Raw genomic sequence first — 10,297 nt, forward strand, 5'->3', positions numbered from 1 at the left:
CCAGAGACGAATTACCGGTAGTTCAGCACATGTTTGTAGAAATTGTAATTGATACCTTACGGAATAACATTCCATTACGTTTATATTCACCGGAGGCGAATTACTGGTAGTTCAGTGCATGTTTGTAGAAATTGTAATTGATACCTTACAGAATTTTCGGGTTGTCACAAGTTCCCACAGTGACACTGCCATAGTAAGATAACTAGCCAGTTAGCTGCTAGTCGGAATGAGAGGCAGAAATCCTACACCTTTCTGGTTAGGCGCGCATGCACACTGAATGTTTGGCTGTGACATCACTGGTAAAGGCAGCTGCTGTGTACACAACGGTAGATACGCCTAGTAGTTCAATGCTTTATGCACAATTGAAATGTTTATTTTTTGTTAGTGTAAAAATGTCTGTTAATATTTCATTTAGAATGTTCTAATTCAGTAGGATAAACTCCTTGTTGTGATTTATTTATGCATCCACACCAATGTTGTATTTTTGTTGTTATTGCAGAACCACATACCCACAATCACTCAATTTAGAACACTTGAGAGAAGATCACGTTGTGGTGTTTGGCAACCCCTCATAAGGAAATGGACATCACGTTCTAACTGGACACCCTACAGCGATTCAAATGATCCGAACCCAGTGAGTCCACATCCATGAGTGACCATTAGCTTACTCCAAACTCCACATAATTTACATAGAGTCGTTAAAGTAGAGTCCATTGAATACCACTGAGAGATCAACCACCCAGTTCACACAAGTTTGTTAGCAACAGTTAACATGTGGTCCACTCCACCAGAATCAGTGTGTTGCAGAAAACATGCAACTGCATCTTGTAACAGACAGCAAGTCCAGGGCTGGAGATCACAGTATTTAAAAGTGGGTTTACAGAAACAAATGTGAGAGCACAAACTACTGATGTTGCCATGTGAGACTACTGCAGTTCCTCATGCACTGTCCAATAGAATGGAAGTCCACTGGACTGGCTGCAGTTACTATAGTGATGAGTTCCCACACTGCACTGCAGCAGCTGCAGCCAGTTGAATGGAAAGGGCACACTGTGGGCAGGATCCTGATTTCAGAGCTGCATCTGGTCCAAAGCTGATACAGAACTGATGGGATAAAGCAGAAGTCAACACCCATTGGTCTGCTCTGCTGCATTTTTCTTTGGGGTTGCCATCTTTAGAATCAGGCAAGGTCTAATATCTCTTATAAGAAAAGAAAAAAAGCAATATAGCTAAAATGACTGTTTTTTCCTGGTGTATTGTAAGCATATCAGAATAAAGATATCAGAATAAAGGTGCAGTTCTCCAAAGGTATAAACTGAAAGAAAAAAAAGTCAAGGGAATTCATTCTGAAATTCATTCTCTCATGGTCATATTTTATGGTGGGTTCAAACCTCAGATGCAGTGTTGCCAGGTAAATGAAATAAATAAATGCTGAAACTGTACTTCATATAAAGTGAAGTGGGAACTTTCAGTAGCACTGAATTTTACAGTGCACTGTTTGCCTGGTATTTATTGGGAAAGTATGTGGAAACTCTGATGAAACAAATGGGTAATGACCTGGTAATGCTAATACAGTTACTAATATATTTCAATAGGAAATTATGTGATAACAACTGGTATTTAGCTCTAGTAATTCCTATTGAACTAATTTTCAATTCTATAGTAAGATCATCCTTGTTACTGGTAATTGCATTGTTTTACATGAAATTGCAAGCATCTATTTGCTTGATTTCTGTTACAGGTAATTGTCCACAGTTCTGCATGTAAGTTTTATGAAACTATTATATACTGATATGGTAAACTTATTTCTGTGTTAACAATAACATTATTATAGCAACAATAACATTATAATAACAACAGCTGTATTGGTGTTACCAAGTAATTATTCATTACTCTCCGTGTATTTTCGAGGCAAATACTGGGCAAATTAGGGTAAATAAGTACAATGCAATATAAAGTGCTACTGACTTTTCAGGAGGCGGAAAATGGTGAAAAGAAGTAATATACTCATGATGGAATATCACTTAAGACAGAACCGCTAACATCTGCATTCTCCATTTTCTGTTGCAAAATAACAGCACTGAATAGATTTGCAGACATTGTACACACAAAGGAATTGACTTGATAACACAAGTGCTTAACACTGTTATAACACTTGAAATTTATTTTTAAAAATGCTGTATATATACACATGCCTAAATGAGTTATTCTGTATAAATGAATTATATTCAGAACAGTCATCTGTCTGGTAACAGAATGTGCTGCATTGCAGAAAACTTTATCCGTGACTTTGCCTAGGTGCAAACATCACAACATGCTGTACAATGAGGAAGTAATAAAACATGTTTGTGGTTGTATTACTCTTGTAACTTTTGAAGAAACAATTAACCTGTATTGCTACAAAATATCAAGCTTTTTAAATGGAACAGTTTTTAAAAACTCTTAAATCTTTTTTTCTGTCTATACAAGTTATCCTGGGTAAGGGAATTTGATATTCAAGTAAAATATAACAAAAGATGCTCTTCATTAATGTTCAACCACTGACCAAGGCCAGCATTTCTCACTGATTCTTGGGATGGTTACTGATGGTACATGCATAATTATTTGGGTATTATGGTGTGTTTGTATCCCACACCAGTGAATAAAAAATGACTATGGCACCCACTGATGAATCTGAAATATACTTAGGTTATTCTGAACTCCAGACCACGGAACAGTGATGACACTGACAGTCTACATGTCTGCATTATTTTGGAGGGATTTTCAAAATATAATACAGTAATCTACTGAAAGGGAATTTTCCAATCAAAGTCAGAGTCAGAGAGATTTTATTTTCAGCCCCTCCATATGCAGTATACAGTAGGGTTGAAATAACGTTTCCCTGGGAACCATGGTGCTACATTCAATCAATTTGAATAAATACAAGACAATAAATAGACAAAATAACAAGACAATAAATAGACAAAATAACTGACAACAGATTGTAAACCCCCTATTTTAATGATCTAAGGCGCATCGTCAGTGGCGTGAAGCGCACTGTGTGGTCTGGCGAGTTTAGCTATTTTCACGGCGGAAAAAACGTGCCAAGTGCCGGCGCATTGCTCCAAAAGGGTTGGACTACTCTACCTAATTAATCAGAGGTGTGTTTTGGGCGTGACATGCAAAGGACCAATCAGATCATCATCTGTCATTCCCTTTAAAAGCGAGGCGCTTGATCAATGGCGGACTGCTATTTCAATACTTCGAGCAGATTGGTCTCTTCGGAAGAAAATCGGTTTGGTCTCCCTGGTAATTGCACCATTGAAATAGCAGTCCGCCATTGATCGAAGTAAAAGCGCACGAGCAGATCGTATATGGGGATAGAAGAAATCCCCCTAAACTCCTTGAGGTCAAGCAGGCGTGGGAAGACATTGCGGTGAGAGTCTCCTCGTCTTCTGGCCTCACCAGAACACCTCTGCAATGCCGAAAATGCTACAATGATGTCAGGTAGATGTACAATACTGTACAATACTGCTTACTACCAGTTCCATTAGTATGCAAAAACAATGAATACTAACATTTTATGTATTTTGTGTATTGTTTTCAAGTAAATTTACTTAGACTATATATTTATGCAACACATTGCACATATTTCAGTTCTTTTCTTTCTACGTCTAGAATGTGCTAAGTTTTAGGCTATGTGAGCACACCATAAAGAGTGCTGCAATTTCGCTGTACATTTGCATAGTGACTATAAAAAATCTTGGATCCTGAAGGAGACGGGGAAAGCAAAAGCTCGCTGCAAGCCGCAAGCAGCGTCGGGAGACAAGGGGAGGACCACGTAGGACCACAGAGGATCTGACGCTAGCGGAGGACCTCGCTGCCTCAACCCTCAGTGCAGAAAGCATTGAGGGATTTGGAGGGTTAGAAATAGGCGTCCAGCTCCAAGGTCAGTCGGTGCTTACAGTCCATACAGGGTTGTGTAAATTAATTCATTTAATTGTTTATTTATTTATAATTATTTACATTAACACCCGCAACAAAGCCATACAATAAATACACCAAATATGTTCTTTAGCTCCACTGGCTGTAGATCAGCCATTGAGAGGAGCAACAAGCAGACCCAGATCACACCGTGGCAACATCGTCCGACAGGAGGACCACCCTTTCCTGGATCTCCAGCAGGCCAGTTTTAACATGCTGGAGAGGCAGCTGGCAGCAATCCAGCAGGGTGTCCGGTGTGTCAACACCCGTCTTGGCCACATGGAGATGTTGTTGTGGCCCCTTGCGTGCATTGCCGACAATCTGGGACCGCTTGTTGAAGCAGTTGAGCACGTTGCTCCTGCTGTAACACCTGCGGTAACACCTCCTCCTCCACCGCCACCTCCCTCCACAAGGTCTCTGTCCACATCCACCAGGACCACCTCGCTCCCCACTCCTCCCGGAGCCTCCCCTGTCCAGCTCCGCCCTGCTCCACGCCTGCAACCCCAAGGAAGGCAAAGGGTGAATAAATGATCAACACATATATTTTTGTTTTTGACAGTTTCTTTGTATTGTTTTTTTTCAGTCATCAGTTGAAAAAGAATAAAGATGTATGAAAGAAATGTTTTGCCAATGTTTTAGCCTCATGATGTAAAAAAACATGGTGAATCATATTCATGGTAATATTTCAAGTGTTAAACCTAAAAACATTCTGTTAATAAATAAAAAAAACTGTGCTTACCAGGCTACGGATGATGAAGCTGTTCTGCCAGCTGATCTCTCCTCTCCCGTGCTGCTGATGGTGCATTTGGGTCCATTGGCATCGGCACATGCAATTCAGCCTCACGTCTTTGAAAGTCCTGTAATGTTCCCTCATCTATGTCCAGGAGACATCTATGGCGTATGGCAATGTTATGCAACACACAACATACCACAAAGAATGCTCCGACTTTCTGAGGGCTGTACTGTAATGTGCCACCTGACTTATCCAAACATCTGAAGCGCATTTTCAGCAACCCAAATGTTCTTTCTATGACAGTGCGTTCTTTTGTGTGTTTGCGATTAAAGGACAATTCACGCACTGTTGTTGGCATGATGTATGGTGTAATGAACCATGTCTTTAATGGGTAGCCATTGTCCCCTAACAGCCACCCCTCCAGGGGAGGATTCCTCTGGAAGACTGTAGGAATGACAGAATTGCCCAGTAGGAGTCATGACTTGAGCCAGGGTAATTCGCAGGTGTATGATCGCGCAGAGTGACATGAGTAAGTTGATACTGCACCCTTAAAATAACATTAAACAATGCGCCACTGACTTCCGACCAGGTTTTTCTTGGTCAACGGCACTTGGTCAACGGCACTTGTTCAGCGGCGCATTTTCAATGCTGTCAAAATAGCGTCTTATAGACCATGAGCTTGACCACACCTCTTTTTTTAATTACCACGCCTAAGGCCGCGCATGTTCACCTTCTATTTTGACAGCGTGAGCGCATGACGCGAAAACTGACAATGTGCTGCCTGTAAGCTAGCAAAGACAACTGCGCCGCCGTGCCAGCCGCCATGTGCCGGGTGTAAGATAGGGCCCTAAATGTGGCAGGCAGAAGAGTGCAAGTGAATATTTAAATATGTAAACATATTACACTGTTTAAAGTGGCTGTGTGCATTTTGCATTTGGGGTGCTCGGTCGGGTCGGTGGCGCGAGCAGGTTGCACGCCGGATTAAGTGGTTCTGAAAGAGCTCTTCCATGGTTGGAAGAGGGACCCCAATGATCCTCTCAGCTGTCCTCACTATCTGCTGTAGGGACTTGCGGTCAGCGACGTAGCAATTCCCAAAACAGATGGTGATGCAGCTGCAGAAGATGCTCTCTACGGTCCCTTGGTAGAAGGTGGTGAAGATGGGAGGGGGGAGGCTGGTTTTCTTCAGCCTTTGCAGGAAGTAGAGATGTTGCTGGGGCTTTTTGGTTATGGTGGTGGTGTTGCGTGTCCAGGTGAGGTCCTTCGCTATGTGCACTCCCAGGAACTTGACACTGTTGACTGTCTCCACGGCAGAGCCGTCAATGTTCAAGGCAGTGTAAACAGCAGGGCTCTTCCTGAAATCAACAATCATCTCTTTAGTTTTCTCAACATTAAGAGACAGATTGTTGTCTCGACACCAGTCCATCAGCTGAGATGTGATTAGAGCTGGGAAGAACAGTCATGTGTCAGCAGGGTGAACAACAGTGGGCTCAGCACACAGCCGTGGGGGGAAGTCAGGAAGTCCAGGATCCAATTACAGAGAGAGGTGTTCATGCCCAGTAGGCTCAGCTTCCCAACCAGCCTCTGCAGAATGATTGTGTTGAATGCTGAACTAAGGTCTATGAACAGCATTCTGGCATAATTGTCTTTTCTGTCCAAATGGGAGAGGGTGAGGTGGAGGGCAGTAGTGAAGGCATCATCAGTTGTCCGGTTAGAGCGGTAGGCAAACTGCAATGGGTCCAGATGGTCCGGGACATGGGACTTCATGTGCCTCAGTACCAGCCTCTCAAAGCACTTTGTGATGACAGGTGTGAGTGCCACAGGCCGGTAGTTATTGAGGCAGGACACGGTTGACTTCTTGGGCACTGGTATGATCCTGGTTGTTTTGAGGCAAGCAGGTACTGTCACTGTGCTCAGGGAGATGTTGAAGATGTCGGTGAAAATGCCTGCCAGCTGCTCAGCGCATTCTCTGAGCACCCGACCAGCTATGTTGTCTGGACCAGCAGCTTTACGTGGGTTTACTCTGCGTAGAGTATTCCTTATGTCAGCTGTGGACATGCAAAGGACCTGGTCATTGGGGGAAGGGGTGGTCTTCCTCGCGAGTTCCTTGTTCTGTGCCTCAAAACATGTGTAGAAGTCATTCAGTGCATCCGGCAGGGAGGCGTCACTGCTACAAGCCTGAGGTGTTGGCCTGTAGTCAGTGAAGGTTTGTATTCCCTGCCACATGTGCCGTGTGTCCTTGGAGTCCATGAAGTGGCTGTGGATTTTCTTTGCATAGGCACGCTTTGCCTCCCTGATGGCCCAGGACAGTTTGGCTCTGGCTGTGATGAGAGCCTCCCAGTCACCAGACTTAAAGGCTCCATCCCTGGCTTTCATCAGTGTGCACCTCTGCGGAGAACCATGGTTTTTGATTTGCTCGGATGGTGACAGTTCTGGAGACAGTAACATCCTCAATGCACTTGCTAATGCAGCCAGTCACTGAGGCTGTGTACTCCTCCAAGTCCACAGAGCTGGCACATATGGCAGCTCTGTGGACTTGGAGGAGTATGTGGCACAAATATCTTTTATTGTTTATCATCCTGAAGGGAGCAGTAGATGTACAATCTCTTGGAAAAACCTGTCCTTGAAACCAGATGTTGCCATCACAGAATGAGATCATTCTGTCAAGATTTTTCATTTAATTTGTCAGGCCAAATATAATGGAGTCATTAAGTAAAAAACTAATCTCACATGCTGTCACATTCCTCACACGTAATTGTCAAAATCAAATTTCAAAATAAATAAAATTACTACTTGAATATTAGTGCTGTCAATTCAGGATGGCATCTATATTCCATTTTGCATATAAAAGAATAGTTGTATTTTGTTTATACTATATGCATGAAGCGGGTATGTCTGAATCGTTAAATCATTCTGCACAAATCCATACATACGACAATTAATCTTCAATCTCCTGTAACCTTCAGAGAAAGGCCAAGCACTGTAAATATTGAAATATCTCTTCAGGGTATAATTTGTGAATACTGGTTTACGTGAAGAACACCAAAAATGTACAGGCATTGAATTTACAAGATAACTATTTGATTTTTTCTTGTGAACCAAAAATAAAAATTCTGGAACAAGGGTGAACGAAAGCATGTATTATGCTGTTTTTTTTTTTTAAATTGTACTCTGAATGTGGTACTATCAGAAATGATTATTTACACAACATTGTTTCATTAAGTGTTTTTACAGGCTGGTGTTCACACTCTTAATGGTAAATTTTTCTAGAAACATTACATATTTAATCCAAATCCTAAATCTTCTAAAATGAGCCACTGGTATACACACAGCAATATACAGCCCACAAGACTGGAGTCTGATATCTGTCATGTCTTAAGCCCCTGGAAAAAAAAATGTCTAGGAAGAGAAAATAACTCGGGGGTGCAAGTCAGAATGATTTACATGGGGACTAAATTTCCTCAATGTCAGTAAAATGTTTAAAGCCACCTGAAAATGTGGTGATTTGTAGTCCCATGCTAATCTGGCTTTAATTTTGTGGCTCATCTTGAGAAAGCCCGTGCAGCTACATTCACAACCCTAATCTTGACAGCTCACCTTAAGCGGAAACTCCACACCACCAAACATCAGTCTGACAGCTAAGAAGCTACAGTAGTTTAGATACTGTGCTGATGTGAAACACAGAGAGATTTGTTGTAGCTGGTGTTTTGTGTCGTATCACAACTAGTATTTACAGAAGAGATATACTAGGAGAAATATAAACTGTCATTGAAAATTATTAGTAGACTAATTTCCCATTTATTTGTTGTCTTTAGAGCAGGCATGAAGCACCTCCCACAACCCTTTTGACATACCATCTTAAAATGTTGTGTAGCAGAGCTGAAGTGATTAGCTCGTGTGAGTCCTGCGTAAAGCCTTAGGTAGCGGGTAGCAGGTAGCTGAGCGGTTGCAGCGGCTACGTCACTCCCCTGAGACCTGGTTAAGTAGTGTTGTTGCCTACAGGCTAGCGGCAATTCGTCTTTAGCTCAACTGGCAACGACGTTGGCCGTAAGGGTTTGGCAGCAAGCAGTAAGAACCTCGATTCAAAACTCGCTCGCTCGCCGGCCCACGTAACATCCAATTCACAACACAGCAGGTTCACACCCGTAACAGTTGCAGTATGCTAAAATATTAATACTGTCTGTGAATTGTTCAGTCTAGCTAACAAAAGAAACCAAGTACTGAGTTTTATATCTTCAGTTCTTTAAAATGCAGTACGCTGAAGTTTGTAAAGACATGATTTCTGACATGACAGTAATTTTCTATAAGTTTTTAGTATGTGCTAAATCTGTCCTTTCTTAGTATGTAAGACTTCTGTGATATGTGTCTTCATATTTCAAAGCATTTTGATTTAGTATACTGGACAGGCCACAAGGTGTCACACCTACACATTATGTGATTTAATTGTATGTATTGCAACATCATTTGGAATATATTTTGCTTTATAAATGAATCAATGGAATCAACAAAAATGATATATTTCAAATTCTGAAAAGATTAAGTGTCACAATTATTGGCACTCCTGTTTTCAGAACATTGTGCAACATCCCTTTGACAGGATAATGGCACCAAGCCTTTTTCTATGTTTTATGAGATTAGACAACTCATTAGGAAAGATCTTAGACCAGCGTTTCCCAAACCTCTCCTGGAGGACCCCTTGTCCTGCACGTTTTAGATCTCTCCCTGCTCCAACACAGCTGATTCAAATGAACAACTTGTTATGAACTCCTGAAGCCATTTAATAACAAACTGATCATTTAAATCAGATGTGTTGGAACAGGGAGAGATCTAAAACATGCAGGACAAGGGGTCCTCCTGGAGAGGTTTGGGAAACGCTGTCTTAGACCATTCCTCCATACAGAATCCTTCCAAATCCTGCCCTCTTCAGTTCAAACCACAGGCCATTGCAAAATTTTGATTTTGTGTTACATAACTTTATGAAGAACTGTGTTTCTTTGTGGATTTTGATATGTGCCTAGTGTTTCTGGAAGATCCACTTGTGGCAAAGTTCCAGCCTCCTGGCAGAGACAACCAGATTTTTGGCTAAAATGTTCTGGTACTTGGTAGAGTTTATGATGCCATTGACCTTTACAAGGACCCCAGGACTAGGGGTTGCAAAACAGCCCCATAGCATCAATGATCCACCACCAGATTTTATAGCATGTATGAGGTTCCACCCGTATGCAGCCAAAAAGGTCTAGGAGTGCGGGATACCAAATAAATTTTATAAACGTGTTACTTTATTTTTATACCCCAGTGAACAAGAAGCTGCAATACAGTTCCTTAAGACTGATAATGACTTATCCTGTGACCTGCATTGTTTATTTTATACAGCCTATTTTACTCATCATCAAATTTTTTTGTAGAAATGGGCATATTTTGTTCTTGGGGGGAGTACATATAAAAAAAGTCTCATTGAATTCATTAAACGTGTGGAAATACCAAAATTTGTTCTTACACTCATTCATATAATGAGTCTCAGCTGTTCTTAAATCAAATGCTCATTTCTGTTGTCTGGAATTAGCATGAGTAAATGTCTCAACAATCTGGTCCAAGGACATTCTA

Source organism: Megalops cyprinoides, chromosome 12, assembly GCF_013368585.1.
Source record: "Megalops cyprinoides isolate fMegCyp1 chromosome 12, fMegCyp1.pri, whole genome shotgun sequence".
Taxonomy (NCBI): Eukaryota; Metazoa; Chordata; class Actinopteri; order Elopiformes; family Megalopidae; genus Megalops; species Megalops cyprinoides.